The sequence below is a fragment of the Mus pahari genome, chromosome 3 (genome assembly GCF_900095145.1).
Source record: "Mus pahari chromosome 3, PAHARI_EIJ_v1.1, whole genome shotgun sequence".
NCBI classification, from domain to species: Eukaryota; Metazoa; Chordata; class Mammalia; order Rodentia; family Muridae; genus Mus; species Mus pahari.
In genome coordinates, this window is record NC_034592.1 from 58,813,057 (window position 1) to 58,831,752 (window position 18,696).

Sequence of the window (18,696 nt, forward strand, 5' to 3'; positions counted from 1 at the left end):
ACCCCATCCCACCCCATCCCACCCCACCCCACCAGTCAGTAGCAATCATGGAAGGAGAAAAGGCAATGCCAGCTTGCTGTGTGGTGAATATTAGGCTCTGTTCTAAGTACTTAATAGCTAACATCTTTTGGGATCATACAATGCCCAGGATTTGGTTTTATGGGGGGTTTGTTCTTTGAAACAGCTTCATGGTGAAGCTCAGGCTAGCCTCAAACTCAAAATCCTCCCCTCCCCCAGCTTCCTGCGTACTAACTAGGACTGTAGGTATATGTCTCCACGTGTCAGATTGTACTCTTTTTGATAGAGGTGAAGGATCTGCTGTACAAAAACATGAGGTATTGCACAAGCTCACAAAGTTCTTGAGTGATGAAGTCAGCCTCTTAATGAACCTTTTGCCTCTGGATCCCAGACCCCACAGCCTTTGCCTGTGGAGGGCTGTGCGCCCAGAGAGCCGATGGGGGTGCGTTGAGAATGCCTGAATACCCCTGATTCCAGTTTGTAGCTGTGGTTTTGACTCCATCTGGGACACTTGCTGTACTCTAACAAGTCAGTATTTTACTCCACATTAACAGAGACTATCGTCTTTAAGGGCCTTTGAGTCTCTATGACCACTGAGATAACTATCTTCTCTGCCTTTTAAAAAGAAAGGATTCAGAGCAGAGAGTGGGCTTCAAACTCACGGGGAATCTAAGGAGAAGGACGCGTTTCCATCCTTGCTGTCACTCTGCCCTGACTCCACAAAACTCCTGCCAAGATTGCTCAGCAGGGAAAGCAGTGGATTTCCAGTCTAAACACATGGGCCTTTGCAGTTCTCAGGGAGCGAGATCTACTTCCTGTTCACATCCCTGTACTCAGGAAGAGGTCACAGCCCATTTCCCTGGACTTCTGAGAAGACAATACTTAGTGTAGGCAGCACCTGGTCCCCAGTAAGCCCAGCCGACATGTTCCAGCCGAGGCTTACTCCCTGCAGTCAGACCTGTTTGAAGTTTACTGCAGGGTCATGGATAAGATAAGGAGTTTTTAAATAAATGTGATGAAAGGTAGGGACCAAAGGTCACACCTGTCACCTGCTAAGAAGGCGATTGTCAACAAAGTGTGTGAAGACAGACACAGATAAACTTCCTGGCAACCATCCCAGAAAGCAAAAGGCCCCCTGCCAACAATTTCTCATGAAATCTCAATTCCTGGAATCACCGACACTATCAAATTGCTTCTGTGTGGTAAGATGTAGTGAGCCTTTGTGAGAAGGAATAGCAAGCCCTGGCCACTGCAGAGATGCCAACGAAAGCGGGGACGTCTTGATAAGACTGGGTACATAACACGCACACTGTGATTCATTGATGGGGAGACTTTCTAATTTAAACGCTTTTCAAAATAAAACATGGGTTACTATTGGTGCAACAAAACGCCACGACCAAAAACCAGATTAGAGAGGAAAGGGCTTACTTGGCTCACATTTCTACATTGTAGACCATCAATGAAGGAAGCCAGGACAGGAACTCACGCAAGAGGCAAGAGCTGAAGCAAAAGCCGTAGATGGGTGCTGCTTACTGGCTTGCTCCGCCTGGCTTGCTCAGCTTGCTTTCTTATAGAACCTGGGACACGAATCCCAAAGGTGGCACCACCCACAGTGGGCTGGGCCCTCCCCTACCAATCACTAATTTAGAAAATGCTTTACAGTCTGACCCACAACCTGATCTTATGGAGACATTTTCTCAGTTGAGGTTCCCTTCTTTCAGATGACTCTATACAGTTTCAAACTGATGTAAAGCTGGCCAGGACAGATGCTGGGTCCCTATTGCTAAAGAATTTTTTACTTTGTGAACCTGTGGGGCCCAGACAAGGTTTCAAGGGTTACTCATTTTCATGCTTAGCACCCCACCTTTCCCGCCATGTCTCTCCTTTAAGTGCATATGATAGGAACAGCTAGTTGATGTGGTATTATTATTGTCATTATTTTGTAATTGAAAAAATAAATAATTCTGAACATAATGGTGATAGAATGGAATTTTTTTCCTTTAAAACTCATCAAAATAAACAAACCACACTACACAGGTACCTAAACATGGCCCTTTCTCCTATTATTGCACAGACGTAGCATTCTTGAGAAGGCTTCTTGTCATATTGGATTTTGGTCCAAAGGCTGAGGCCTTATGTTTTTTATCACATCACTTATTTGGGAGGGGTGTGCATATGTGACACAGAGAAATCACAGAGGTCAGAGGACCTCTTGCTGCAGCGGGTTCTCTCCCTCCTCCTTGTCAGTCCCAGCGATGAAACTCAAGACATCAGGCTTGGCAGCAAGTGTCTGTACCTGCTGAGCCATCTCACTAGCCCTATTTATGCCTTACTTTCAATGACATCATAGCTACTACTGTTGAAGCAACTTCAAAGGCAAGCGCTTAAAAAATCTGATGAGCTGGGAAGACTTAAACATTTATTCTGTCTCTGTTACATGAGCTGTATTATTTCAAAGTAACCCATTGACAATGGATGAGAGGAAACTTGTCTATAGGGTTCCAGATAATAAAAATAAAGGGAAGAGCAAATTGTAAAAATGTCGTGTCGTAACCCTCATGTGATAGCTGCTAAGGCAGTAAACATGCACGGGTGCTGAGACGGGAATAGATAAAGAAGGTATTCTCAGTGGACTCTCTCTCGTCCTCAGAGTGAAACCACGGTGTCCTACTAGAAGGGTGTCTCCAGCTGGACTCATTGATAAACCTTGGCATTACTAAACTTGGATAAACCCTCCATTTCCTACTTCCTGGTGTGATATAATGAAGAAAAGTCAAATGTCGCACCTCCATATGTTAAAGCCTTCATAGTTAAAACATAAAAGATCCCATATTGAACACCAGCTAGAACCAGAAGCTGGAGCATCCAGAGAATAAGAGTCTTTGGAGAGAGGCCTGCCTGTCATCTCACTCAGCCCACCAGGCAGGGGAAGACACCTAGAGGGCTGCCAGCTGCCTAGGCAGCCTTCAGTGGAAGCCATCGCAGGTCCAACTGTGTGGCGGAGAGACAGGAGGGAAAAGAGAGCAGAAGGGTCTGAGCATTGTGAAGAGAGGCAGGACTGGAGACACGAGGCTGGAGAGGAACAGTCCGCCGTGAGGAGCCTGCCCTGCCACCCGAGGCCATGGTGACGTCCCAGCAGGGATCTGTGTTAATACCCATGGTCCATATTACCACTAAAGACCGTGTGGAAGTCTCTGGACCCGGCTGCTGCTTGAGCCATGGTGAGGTCCAAGGGCTGTGCAGTGCTGGCCCCTTCCCTCGCTGTCTGCAGCACTTGGGAAGAGTGGGCTCTGCACTCTACCTGGGCAGCACAGTAGAGCTGGCCCTGGTGGCATGGGTGTGGGTGATCCTCCCTGAGTGCAGGATAGTGGACATGTTGACCCTGACCCTGACCCTGACCCTCGAAAGCTGCAGCATTTGGTGAGCTGGCCAGAGCAGTGCTGGAGAGCTTGCACTGGTGGTGTGGTTGTGGAAGAGCTGGCAGGCTGACCAACTCAGCTACCACCCAAGCCCAGATCCAGGGCTTTGAGTTGGTCCACTGCCGCACCTGCCTTACCTATACATTGCTGGAGATGTGAAGGGGCTGGTCCCTCAGACCCAAAGCTGCAGGATCTCTATGACATAGGGCAACAACAGGATATCAGAAAGGAGTTCCAAGTGAGAATACAGTATCAATAATGTAGCAGAAGCCAGAGGCCTCAAACCAGACCAATGACTCATTGAAATGAACATTTGCAAGATGTGTGAACAAAAGGATAATTGTGGGTCACACTATGATGCACTATAGCTTCCATGACAAGATATTTTTCATGTTTTGTTTATTTTTGTTTTTTATTTGCTCTTGAAAGGGGGTTTACAAGGACAAGAGGGCTGATACATGAGTGGGATTGGGATTCATGATGTAAAACTCACAAAGAATCAATAAAAAAAGGAAAATGTCTCTTGAAATGAACAGCATGAATTAAAGGGGAACAGATGAGAACTGTTTTAGGTCGCGAGTGTGTGTGTGTGTGTGTGTGTGTGTGTGTGTGTGTGTGTGTGTGTGCATCCATACATGCAGATGCTAGAGGGTAACCTCAGCTATTGTTTCTCAGGAGCCATTCACTTCATTTATTTTAGAGAGAGGCTCTCACAGGCCTGAAGCTCTCTGATTAGGATAAGCATCAGGGACCCTCCTGTCTCTAACCAGGGCCAGATGACAGCTGTGTTCCACTGTGCTTGACCATTTTACATGAGTCCTGGGGTTTGAACTCAGGTCCCCATGCTTGTGAGGCAAGCCCTTTACCAACTCAGCCGATCGCTTTGGATTCGAAGGCGCCAGGTGTACAAACAGGTGGCCCATGAACCTCTCTGGGATTTCAATTTGAACAAACGACTAAAACAACTGGGACGGGAAACTTGGAATGTTTAGTGTGGACGGGGCATTTTAAACAAAGCTAAGGAACTGTTTTCAGGGTGTGTTACAGTTTGAATATGAAGTGACTCTTAGAGGTTCACATTGTCGTAGGTCTGGTCCCCAGGTAGGAAACTAAAGGAGGTGGGGCCTAGCTGCAGGAAGTGAGTAATTGAAGGCAATCTTTTTGGGAACTGTGCCTTCTTTTTGATATCTCTCTTACCTGCCCTGCCTTGCCTCCCTCCATCCCACGTCTGCCATGAGGTGAGTATACCCATCTGCATGGTATCCTGTCTCATCGAAGGTCCAGAAGTTCAAATCCAAATGACCATGGACTCGGACATTTGTCACAGTGGTAAGAAGCCTCGCTGATGCAAAGTGCCATGAGGGCGCTGTGGTGCTGTAAGAAAATGTGTCAGCTGAGTCGAGTCACACCTGAAGGATTCCAGGGTGAAGTTCACAAGATACATCTTCAGCAAAAGACAAGGCTGGTAAATCACACATAGCAAAATAAGAAAAACTTCGAAGCACAGTGGAGATTCGCCATTTTTCGTTCTTCCTGGGTGAATATTTGAACTTTTTATAATAAATAGATTTTAAATTGAACTAAATTCCACTTTGCTTCCTTGGAATTGAAGAAGTAAATGACGCTGGGGGGAAAAACCTTTAAAATCCAGTGGCAAAGCTCATTCTTAGAGCCAACTCCACTGCTGACCCCGAAACTCCACTTTCAAAGGATCTTTTCTGCCTTTGAAGTTTATTAATGATAGGAACACTACTAAAATGGAATTGTAAAATTTGTAGCTCGTCCTGGGCTATATACCTTTTGTCTCGGAGTTTCTATAAAGAATCATTGTCCTCTCCAGGTGACCAGCTATACTCGGGAAAATGGAAAATGCACATCCACTGAGCCGCTAGCAAAAAAAAAATCTAAAATCATATTCAATTCTCATTTCCCCCACCCCCCAAAAAATGATCTATAAGGTTCTCTGAATGTTTAATGCTTCCCACCTTTCAGGGACTAAGAGTCATAAATATACCCGTGGTAATCTACAAATTTTAAACTGGAGATAAAAATAGTGGGTGAGCTAGTCGATCAGTTAAATTTTTATATGGTGTTTGAGAAGGCACACATGGAAAGCGTCGCAAAAATTTTACTTTATGAAATATCTGTTCACTGAATAACTCAAAGCAACAGCTTTGACTTCACCAGATGCATACACATTGGTTATGGATCTTAGCTGGACCTAATTGCAAATAGACCTCTCTGACCCAGGCAGTGGGGAACTGTGTCAGTCTTCACACTAGGAAGGAACTAGATTCCTCACACATGAGGGACCTGATTCAACTAGATGTGCCTGCACACACCTCTAACCCCAATATTCAAGAGGCAGAGGCAGGAGAATCAGGACTACAAAGCCATCCTTGGCTACATAGGAAGTCTGGGGTCAGTCTGAGCTATTTAGTGGCACCTACCTCAGAAGACTAAGGCAGGATGGCTATCAGTTAAAGGCTTGCCTGTGTTACATAGTGAGACCCTACCTTAAACAAGAAAGAATTGCTCATAGCCCATCATTTCTTAGTTTATCCCTGAAATTACAATAAAAATAACAGGTATGTATCCTATAAAAACAACACAAACTCAGGAATAAGGGTATGATAAATCATGTCTTTTGTATTGTTCATAAGAAATTCTTTATACAAATTGAAAGGAAAACAAAACTACAACTAAGAAAATTTGTTACTTTATGAAATAGAACCTGTCTTAGTCAGGGTTTTTATTCCTGCACAAACATCCTGACCAAGAAGCAAGCTGGGGAGGAAAGGGTTTATTCAGCTTACACTTCCACACTGCTGTCCATCACCAAAGGAAGTCAGGAGTGGAACTCAAGCAGGTCAGGAAGCAGGAAGTGATGCAGAGGCCATGAAGGGATGTTCCTTACTGGCTTGCTTCCCCTGGCTTGCTCAGCTTGCTTTCTTATAGAACCCAGGACTACTAGCCCAGGGATGGCACCACGCACAATGGCACCCCCCCCCCCACTTGATCACCAACTGAGAAAATGCCTTACAGCTGGATCTCATGAAGGCATTTCCTCAAGGGAGGCTCCTTTCTCTGCGATAACTCCAGTTTGTGTCAAGTTGACACACGAAGCCAGCCAGTACAGTTCCTAAGTCAACCCAGGCAGTGTGTGTTACCTGATAACCTAAGTGTAATTAGTGTACTCTGCTACAGACCTACCCACGTGGAGTGGAGGTGACAGCAGCCACTGAGGACCCTAGCGCCAGACTTTCACCACCATTGCTCAGGTTTAATCACGGGCTCTCAGAGAGGGAAGTAATTTAGATTCACTGGTTTCTATTTGATTATGATTTTCCTGGCACAAGTATTCAGGACCCACTCAAGCAAACCAATGGTGAGACAGGGGTATACCACAAAAATCAAGTTAGATAAACAGACAGAAAATGGAGACTGGCCTCACAGTGGATAGGCCAAGACTAAAAATAAATACCAGAACCAAGGTGGATCCTTGACCTCTAGAACAGAACCTTCTAGGAGCAAGGGTGTATGTTTGTTTTTGTGGTTTTCTAGTTGTTGTTGTTGTTGTTGTTGTTGTTGCTGTTGTTATTGTTATTGTTATTGTTATTGTTGTTGTTGTTGCTGTTGTTGTTGTTGCTGTTGTTGTTGTTGTTGTTTGCCAGGATCTCCCTATATAGCTTTGGTTAGCCTGGAGCTCACAACAGGTTGGCCTTCAACTCAGAGCTCTGCCTGCCTCTGCTTCCTAAATGTTGGGATTAAAAGTGTGTGCTACCACGTCCAGCTAGATTATATGTCTCGATGCCACAGAATCTCCTGTGGCACCATGCCCAGCCTGGTAGCCTTCCCTATACAGAATCAAGCATGGCCACTCCCATGCTTCTGAATTTGCATGCCTTTAATTAAAGAAATTGCATAACTAAGTAACTCTCTCAGGATTGATTCCAAGTTCCCAAGAGAAAAATAAAAACATTGAGAATAATCCAGCTCCAGCTTAGCATCTGTTCCTGATCTAATTGACCATACTGTTCAGACTAATTGACTAAAATGTGCTGGATTGAAGGAATACAGTCCTGCTTCATGGGTAAGAGCTGTCCTTACAGGAAGACCTCAGGCCTGCACAGGCAACCCTGAGTGTGCTACAGCCATCCACTTCACTCCTGTTCAGATAAGCATATGCTGAAAGTAATGCTCCGGTAGGCTATTGTAATAAATTCACAATAAAGCAAAAAATGGCAATATCAACATAGAAAAATTAGTAGTTTCTCTATTTACCAATGACGAACCTGTAACTTACAGTGGCTTAAAAGGGAGCAGATCTCCTGAGATGGTTCAGTGCCTAAAGCACTTGCTATGTATACCAATCTCATGAGGTCTGGGCTTCAGACCCCTCCCCCCAAAGGTTAGGTGGGTGTAGCAGCACACTTATGATTCCATAGTTCAGGAGGCGGAAACAAAGGCTCCTTGGGGCCATATTGGCTAGCTAGACAATTGGAGAATTTGAGGTTTAATTGAAAGACCCTTCAAGGTTGAATAAAGTGGAGAGTGATGGAGGAAGACATTTTGTGTCAATCTCTAGCCTCTCCATGCATATGCATGTGCAAGCACACACACACACACACACACACACACACACACACTAGAAAAAAACCTTTGAAAGGAGGTAAAATGTCTCTAAAATTACACTTAAGACACTTAAGAAAGATAGAAAGATATTTCAGGAAGATTCTAGAAGGTGGAAAGACACATCCCATAGTCACCTATTGGAAGAATTAACATTATGAAAATGGCTATAAACCAAAAAATAATATACAGAGTCAATATAGTCCCCATCAAAATTCCAATGACATTCTTCATAGATTTGTGAAAATAACCCTGATATTTACACAGAAACACAGAAGTCATCCCAGTAAGCAAAGCAGTTCTAAGTAGGAAGAACCAGCTGAAGGCATCAGAGGTGCAAATTACACTCCAGAGCCACAATCGCACAAACAGCATGGCTTCAGCACAAACAACATGCATGGGACAATGGAACAGATTGAAGGACTCAGAAATAAGTCCACGCAGCTACAGCTTGTTTTATTATTTTTTTTTTCTTTACAAAGCTGTCAAAAACAGCTTTGGAATAAAGATAGCCTTTTCAATCAATGGTAATCTGTAAACTGGATATCCACAGCTAAGAGTGAAACTGGGTCTACACTCTAAGTGAAAATCAATTCAAAATGAGTTAAAGGCCTTGCTATTAGCCCTGAAATTCTGAGACATTTAGAGATAACCATAAGCCAGACACTTCAGGACAGAGGAGCAGGCAAGGAGTTTCTGGAAAAGACTTCAACAGCACAGGAAACATCCTAAAATTTGAAATTACAAACGTGTGTACAGTATAAGAAATGATCAGCAAACTGAAAAGACAGCCTACAGTGTGGGAAAAGAAATGCCAGATATCTAGATCTACAGAGAGCTCTAAACATTAAATACAAAGAAATCCAATCAAACAAACAAACAAACACAGGCTAACAAATTAAATGGAAAAAGTATTTGAAATAAGTATTCACGTTTAGCCATCAGGAAAATGCAAATGAAAACAGCATTGAGATTCCATCTCCCCCACTCAGAGTGCCTGCCTGCCATCAAGAAAATAAACCACAACAAATGCTTGGGAGGGCTTTGTAAATATTGTGGACATGCTGCATCCACTACTGGTGAGGGCAGAAACCTGTGTAGCCACATGGAAATCATAATGGAGGTTCCTCTAAAACTAGAACTCCCATATGATCCAGCTATACCATTCCTGGGTATATATCAAAAAAAACAAAAAAAAAAAAAAAAACACTATAAGTCAACATACCACAGAGATGTTTGCACATTCATGTCTACTGCCGTTCTGTTCTCCACAGGAAGAGATAGAACCAACCCAGGGGGTTCATTAATACGTAAGTGAATAGTTTAGCTATAAAGGATAATAAATTTGTGACATTTGTAGAAAAATGGATAGAATTGTAGATCACTGTGTTATGCAAAATAAACCAAACTCAGAAAGGGAAATATTATTTTCTTTCCTATGTGGACTCTATATTTAAGTGTATACACAAATACACATAGGATATGAATCTAGAAAGGAGACTGAAGCAGAAGGAAAAAAGCCTGAAAGGAGCAACAGAATCAAACAAGAGAGGATGATTGAGTCTGTGACAAGAGAGCAGAAGGAACTCCTTGTGTGGAGGAAGGACTAATAACTGGGGGCCAGGTAAAGAAGGGAGGGCAGTGTGGGAGAGATTAAGAGCAGATATATAAATATGTGTATGAAAACTCATCACTTTGCATGCCAAGAAGAATTAATTTAAAAATAATTTTTAAAAGTAGAGTGTCTTGAGAGCTGTCTCAGTAGACAAGGCTACTTGCTCTTCTTCCAGAAGACCCAAGATTGGTTCCCAGCACTCACATCACTATCTGTAACTCCAGCTCCAGTGGATCTGATACCCACTTCTGGCTTCTGTGGGCATCCTCACCCTCAGGCACATCCACTCACATGTGAACACACACACTCATGTGCACACACATGCACACATGGATGCACACACACACACACACACACACACAGAGTTAAAAAGAATTATGAAGGACTTCCCCTATAGTTTCTTGCATGGTTTTTTAGTGGCGTACAAGACAAATAACTCTGAAATTCTGATATCAGGTAGAACAGTTTGGCCAGAAGGCCATCCTCCTCCCCTGAAAGATTGAAGCCAGATTTCTGACAGGAATCACTTTTCCTTAACCTCCTTCACTGTGACTTGCTGTGTAGAGGGTCCTGCATAATGGTGTTAACTGCTGTCCATCAGCGTTGCCTGTACATAGTGTCGTGGTCTGTAGATATCTCCCATTTCAATGATGCAGAATTGAAAAGTGGGAGAATGAGATAGGGCATCAGGGCATGTAATAGTGATATCAAATTCTCTGCCAAGTGAACAGCACAGGATTTCAGTGATTTGGGACATCACATCTACCCACTTGATAGATTACAGGAAGCTGAAGCATCCTTCAGAAGTGGGCTCTGCCCTGGAGCGGGTTTTATGAATCTACTCTCTTTCCAGCCAGCAGCATGTGGGTAGATGTAGTGGTCCAGTTTCTTGTACTGTGAAGATCCAGTGGGTGCCCAGTTCCTGCGGATTTGGGAGATCTGAGAAAGAATAGAAACCGTAGGTGGAAAGGGCTCAAGCCAATGAAACATCCCATGTCTAATGACTCTTGACCACAGGAGGACATGCGAGATATTGAGAAGTTTCTTTCCTGTGTATCACACACATCCTTTTCTCCATTTGTTGTCTAGGCTGGTATGCCACTTCCTTTCAGGGATCTTCCAGTGAGTATCTGGGTGCGCCTGGAATCCTTTTATCTCTAGCAATCAACAGTAGGCTCCACGGCTCCTTACTCCACGGGAGATACAGAGAGGGAAGCCACCTAAATTGGCAAGGGCCAATCCTTCCACTGTGCACATTTGACAGCCATTTGCATTTTTCTAATTTTGGATTCCTGCTCCAGTAATCACATAGGACATTCTTGACATCTTGGCAACCCGCACCCATGTTCACGCGTGAAGGTGTCTAGTTCCAGGTTGACTAATCCACTTGTCTAAATTACATGTCATTACATGCTTGTATTCAGTTTAGTGCAACTATGCAGGGCCTTTTAACATCTCCAGTTACACAAAGCACATGTTAGGATAAATCGGCTGACTTTCTCCACAAGCTCTTGGCTCTGTCTCCGAAGAACTCGGTAAGAAATAGAGTGGGAGCTCAATATGCAAGACCCTTTCCTCTCCACTGGACTTGAAATAGAAGAAACAAGGAAATCTAACCTGGCCTGCTCTCTGTGCTCAGGCACACCAGAACCTGAAAGAAAAGGAAGGGAGCCAAGAGGAAAAAGTCACAGGAATAACACATTCTCCATTGGACTGTAATGTGGTTTCAGATCTAGCCACCAGAGTAGCTCCCCATCTGTTCTTAGATGTCCTAATTTCCTTCTCGAAAGAAGGAAGGAAGCAGCTTGGGTAATAGATAAAAATGCAAATATCAGTGGATGGGTTAAGGTTGAATGATGAGTCAGGTAGCAGAACTGGCATCCTAGACCAGGGCTAGGAAGTGTAAATGTCACCATGCAAGGAAAAAACTCCCTGTAAGTAACTCATCATTAGCAACAGTGCCCTGGGCTTCAGCCACTAGGTGGCCTATTTTTTACTCTGGTTTTAAAATAACCCTAAATGGATTAATTAATTTTTTTCAGCTCTAGCCTCTGTAGATGCTAAACATCTAGATTAGCAACTCTTTGAGACTTGGGAACACTAAACTGGGACCCCAATGCAGTCTTTCTAGATAGGATCTTACTAGGTTGCTCCAGCTTCCTTGGAACTCACTGTGGAGAGTAGACTAGACTGGAACTCATAGAGATGTGCCTGCCTCTGCCTCCCAAATGCTGGGGATAAAGGTGTGCACACCACCTCTGGCTCAGTCCTGTCTTCTCTTTACAGAGGGTGGGAAGCAGAGAGTTATGGAAAGTTGAGGTGGGGGGGGGTTACAGGGCTTCCCCATTCAGGAGAGCAATATATTGGAGGAAAACCCAGGCAATGTGATCAGAAAGAAGTCAAGGTTATTCTTAATACAGAGGAGCTTCGGGCACACCTAGAATGATCCAGTCCAGACACTAAGTGAAAACAACAAAAGGAGCTAGGAACCAAGACTAGGAGGCAGGACACTCAGATATGGATGCAATTGGGTTTGGGGAATGAGCAACGGGGACAAGCCTGGAACATTCCAGTGTAGTGGTTAGCCAGTGTCGTCAGGAAATGCCCAAAGTCAGATTTTCTCATGGGACCCAACCTTTCCAAATCTGTGTTGCTCTCTGCTCTGTAGGTGTCTTCCCATTTTTCATTCTGAGGGCCCACATCAGTTCTGTCAGCCGATCTATAGTGAACCTGACACTGTCTTCTAATACGCTAGCATCACCATCATCTTATTCTCACTGAGAATCTTGATTCTCCATCCGCCTCTCACTGCTCCATGCCCTAGCCCGTCAAACTGAACTACTCCATGCCAAAGGCTTTCTACTTTGAAATCCTAGCATTCAATCATGTCCATGGCAAAATAAGACTCTCGATAATAAAATAATAAGTAGATGTGAGATATGGAGCACAGACATGTCTAATTTAACTCTTCCCCCTAAATGGCAGTAAAGCTCCAACAGGAATCTTTTTTTTTTTTTTAAGCAAACAGTTTGACAAAAGCGTGCAGACATACAAAGAGGAAAAGTATGGGAAGAAAACTTGGGAAGCTGGTAAACAAGTGAGAAAATGATACCTGACCCCGGCAGACCTGGAAAGCCTTCACTCACCAAAGGACACTAAAAGAATGGGACCAATCTGATGCCCTTGACATCATAATCATTCTAGTCTCATGCCACACCATCCCCTGGAAAGCAGAGTGGGCTGGTGAGAGGGAAGGAAAGGCTGTTAGGTCCCTGTGTCTCTTCTATAGTATAGACAACAGGGCCAAACTGCCCTGCCAGCCACATAACTGAAGGGCTACTCTTTTTTTTTTTTTTTAAAGATTTATTTATTATATGTAAGTACACTGTAGCTGTCTTCAGACACTTACGGATGGTTATGAGCCACCATGTGGTTGCTGGGATTTGAACTCTGGACCTTCGGAAGAGCAGTCGGGTACTCTTACCCACTGAGCCATCTCACCAGCCCAGGGCTACTCTTTAGATAGAGTAATAAAAGAGCTCTAGATTTGACAGCCCCAGGCACAGTGAAAGGTGCGTCTATCAGCCGAGAACAGCAAGTGCAGATCTCCACGCTTCCTTGTCTGGTCTCCAGCCTGCTGGCTTGCAGTATACCCTCTGTGGGAGGAGACAGAAGGATCTTCTCTGTGAATCTTATGGGCCAAGAGAAAGTCCTTCAAAGGCAGGCTGTATGGTACTGGCATGCAGGTTACATGCCTTTACACCAGCTCCCCCGCCCCTCCAATCTGCCTGTATTTAATGGAAGACCCATATCTCCTCAAAGTATATGACTGTTGTCCTGCTTCTATGTATGTTAAACCTACTATCAGAAATGCAGGAGTGTCAAAAGTGTGTGTACACTGATAGTATCTAGGGGCACACGGGGACATTATTTTACACACTGTCCATGATACTTGCTTCCAGTTGTAGGGAACCATGTTGTCTCTCTGGCCTCCCAACCCTGTGAGACTGAGGCCCTGGCTGGATGCTCTGGGCTCAACAAGACCCCTTTTTACCACACCCAGGCAGTAACAGCTGAGGCAGCTGCCAGGAAAACAACATCCACATCTATAACGTGACTAATGAGCCATCACAGATACCACCGAGAAATTAAGGTGCCGTGTCTCTCCACCCCCACCTCAAAGCCATGTGTGTGGTAGGGCAGTGCGGTAATAAGGTCTAGTTTAGTTGATTAAATATTCCCACAAGGGCCATGCTCTTGAAAGGCTGCCTAACTGGCTTCGAATTATTTCATGAAACCAAAAGATCATCGGAAAATCAGACTCTGCAGGGAAAGACGCCTCGGGAGAGGGGGGTGGGGGCAGGAAGAACACTGGGAAGAAGGGAAGCCACAAGCAAGCAGGTTCTAAGGGTCACAAACCAGTCCTCTTGTCTTCTCTGTTTAGACAAAAAAGCTAATATACATATCGTATCCAACCACATCTGTTCGAAGGATAGGCGATCTCTGGTGGCCACAGAAATCCCTCCCAGGAATATCATAACCTGAAGTATCTCACTCAACACATGGCGCTCAGACTACCCTAGGCAGGTGTGGTCGGCAAGGAGCTAGCAGGGTGTTATGTTTCTTGAGTGCTGGGTGCCCTGGTTCTGGCTATCCCAAGGGTTATTTCTACTCTGTTAGTGCATTTCCAAATGAAGTCTGGCCCAAGGGTCTTACGTAAGCCTTCCACAGCCTCCCATAGGTTAGGGCACAGCAGCGACCAACCGCAGCGACCATCCAGAGCATAAGTGACACGGTTCTTAAAGTCAGACATGCCTCCCTACCAAACTACCATCATTATTTTATTTTAAGATTCCATTTTGTAGATTAAACACGGTCTATCTGGCAATTAGGGGTGCATTTTTGCGTTCTAAGAAAAACAAAAACAAAACAAAAACAAAACCCCGACTGTCTCTAAGAGGGTCATTTTGCTCTTTAGTTTTTTCACAGAATTGGACTAAATCATGGCAATTAGTGTAACGGAAATGTTTACAGCAATCTCCGATGGCAGTTTCGCTAATGTAATGATTTAGCTCAAGCCCAGTAAAACATGAGCCTGTATCATTAGGATGAATCAGAATCAAAAGCAAAGCAACTTTTTGCATACAGTAATTCAACATACATCATCTCATCAGCCAAGGCAACTATAAAATTAAGGATATACAATTAGTCAATCAGATGGTTCCTGAATTAATTAATTAAGCAAGGGAAATTAGCAAGCAAGGACAGGACCACATCCAACAGCATGCCTCCCCTTCTCGAAGCAACCCTTTCCGTAGATTTTGATCCAGTGAGCCAACAACACACCATAGGATTTCACCTCCACCAGCTCGAGTTAGGGATCAGATGTCTTCCAAACCAGGCTCTGCACTGGTGGTGGGTGAACATACTTGGTCTCTTGGCTGGGTTTTTATCTCTAAGAGCAACTTGCTTCCTTCTCTGCGTGGTAGAGCTGTGTCATGAATAACTCCACAAAGGTTCAAACAAGAGCTACTATCACAACTATTTGAAGACCAGCGTCAGCAAATTCTTCCATTAGAAAACAGAGTGGACACAGGCCTTGGGCTTTATTTAGTGTAAGAGATATGAATAGACAGTATTTTCAGTTCCAATCTGGAGCTAAAGAAAACATTTTATAATGATAAAAGAAACGCACAATGGTATACCTAACTGAGTTTTGCAAACAAGGAAGCCAAAGCCAACAATTAATGAAGCAAATTGACAATGGCACAGCCGTTGTTAGAGCATTTGATTGTATCCAGCTGTTAAAGGCCACACTGCAAAGAATGATTCCTGACATAAGAAAATTTGATACTATATTGTGGGAAACTAATTACAAAGCAATATCCCGATTAAAGTATGATCCCAATACTTTAAAGCATTTCTATTGAGTTATATATGTGCAAATGAAAAATCATTAATAGTGATTATCTCTGCATGACATATATGGATAATTTTTACTATCTTCTTTGTATTTTCCTGTATTTCCAATTTTCCTTACATGGATGCATATTATTTTTATAATCACTCAACATAATATATAATCCCTATTTTTTTAAAGTAGCAATTTTACTGACCTGAAAGTGTGTATTATTGGTCTGATTGTAAAAAACATATCAGAAACAAGCATTCACTGTCAAATGAACCTATGAACAAGTCACAAAAAACAGCTTGATATTTTGGTTCCAAAACTAGCCTATGCAAGATGCTTTTCAGTTCTTCTACTTCAATGAGCAAGAGTACTTCTTCAGCTAGTACAACTTCCAAAGGAAATTTTTATTTTCTCAAAAAGACAGAATAATATGTGCACCATTCATTATCCAGGGCTTCAGAACTGTGGAAGACATCAAGTCTCAGGCAATTTACCCCTCAGCTATAAGCAAAGAGATGTTAGCAGGGAGTTAGGAGACCTGGTTCCTTCCCTGGCACTTAGCCTCAGGCCACCAAGACAGCACCCTCCACCAGGACTTTGGTACCAGATCTGACAACAGAATTTGAGAACTGAGTGAACAGGATATCTCTGATGATGAGCTGGATAAATGTAGATAAAAAAAAACTATCCTCTGGCCAAAACCAAAAGACTAGGGAAAGAAAAGAAAAGAAAGAATGGAAGGAAATAGGGGTGGGGCACAGAGGGGTGGAGCCACCGTATAGGAGATTGCTCAGTACCCTAGAATTGACATTTGCTTGAACTGAGACCTTGGCCAGGTGACTCCAGCGCCTGCATTCTCACAGTGCCTGAATCCCTACTGAGAAATGGGACCATGGAATCAGATGTTCCCTGTGTTCTATACTGCGGGGACACCATAAAAACACTGAAGGCTGCAGGGGCCTCTGTAGAGTCATCCTCTCAGCATCCTAAATTTCAGTATCAAAGGAGAAAACATTACTAAACAATGTCCCCTGTTAATTGTCTGTAGAGGAGGAAAGGGCTAGAGAGGGACACCAAGGCAGCGTGGGGATGCACAATTGACATACTTATGATTGAAGAGTGCCTCATAGAACAGAGAGGTCCCCAGTCTGCACACTGGGAGCATCAGCTGTTGTGTCCCAGTTATGCGGCATGACAGCCTCACACAAAGACAAACACATTGAAATGCTGCAGACTAGATAACAGAATGCTTCTCAAATATTTGCTTCCCACAAAAGTGTGTAACATGCAGAAGAGAAGCCAAGAATAATGAATAGATAATGATTGATTGCTTAAGGGCTTGCTAAGGACAGGATCTGTGTTTGTTCACTGAAGCCCACTGTCCTGGAGACATAGGAGGAAGTTCAGAGGCGATAGGAGGTTTTTGCATTGAGGAGCAATGGCCAAGACATCCATTCTCAGGCCCTGAACTGATGTTCCCAACAGAAGACCAGCATGATGGGAGAACCGTGGGACCTCAAGTCCCAGTACAAGAAAATCACCTTCCCCTTTGAGGCACAACCTGCTCCAGGTCCCATGCCTTTTATGACATTAAAAGAAGATTGGTTTTGTTTCTCAGTTTTGTAACTTTCTGGACTAACTAATCAGTTCATAATTTGCTTGATTTTTAAAATGAATTATTGATTTCATCTTTATTTGGATATAATTGACAGATACAAGCAGTATTTTTTTTAAAGTGTGAAACTTGATGTGTTGAAAATGTATAGATACAGAAATGACCAACACAATCAAGATAGCTGCCACATCTGTGGTCTCATAATTACCTCTATGTGTATATACATTTGTGGTGAGAACAGCTAAGATCTCTCAAGTGTGCAACACTCTATGGTTATGAATCCCAGGCTATACATTACACCTCCAGAACTTACGCACCATGTGTAACTGGAGATTAGTACCTGGCATCATGCATAATTGGAGATTAATAGTTGGATTGTCATCTTCCCTCTTAGCACTCCCAATCATTAGCAGCTACCATGTTTACTTTGCACATCTATGACCACTTTGTATCAGCCATGTTATATCTCACATTAGCAAGATCATGCGGGCTTTGTCTCTGACTTATTCCAGTTAGCTCAGTATTCTCCAGCTCACCCATAGCATCACAATGGCAGAATCCTCCTCCTCCTCCTCCTCCTCCTCCTCCTCCTCCTTTTGGTTTATGTACATGAATGTTTTGCCTGCATGTATGTGCTCCATGAGTGCAGTGCCTGCAGAGGTCAGAAGAATGCAGCAGATCCACCTGAATTGGAGTTACAGATATTTGCGAGTCACCATGTGGATGCTAAGAACCAAAACTAGACCTTCTGGAAGAACAGCAGGTACTCTTAACCTCTGAGCCATCATTCCAGATCCCTAGATCCCCTTCATTTTTAAGATGACATGCTAACTCCAGCAAACACTTACATCATATTTCCTTTCTCCATTCACCTTTTGATGGACATTTAAATTGTTCTTGTATCCACATCTTTATTCTCTATTAATAATCTGCAGTGGGTATGGGGTGTAGCTCTATCTTGAACATAATGATTTCATTTTCTTTGGAAGTGGCACTGATGGGTCACATGGCAATTGTATTACTAATTGTAAACTAATGTTTTATGGAACTTCACTACTGTTTTCCTAAATGATGTTCAAATTTGCATTCTCATCAACAATGTACCAGAACTCCTTTTCCACATCCTTGCCAGCATTTTTGTAACAGTCGCTCTAAAAGGTCTGAGTTGATATCTTATCGTGGCTTGATTTGCATTTCCCTGGAAATTACTGATTGCCCTAATTTGCTTTCTATCGCTGCAATAAACATCATGAGAAAAGAGTTTATTTGGCTTATGCTTATACAGCATAGTCCATCATTGAGGAAAGTCGGGGCAAGAATTCAAGGAGGAACTTGGAGGTAAGAATTGAAGCGGAGACCATGGAGGAGTGCTGCCTACTGGATTGCTCCCTAGGTTCTTGTTAAGCTATTCATCCCAGGATTGCTGTCCAGGGCTGATGTCTTAGTCAGGGCTTCTATTCCTGGACAAAACATCATGACCAAGAAG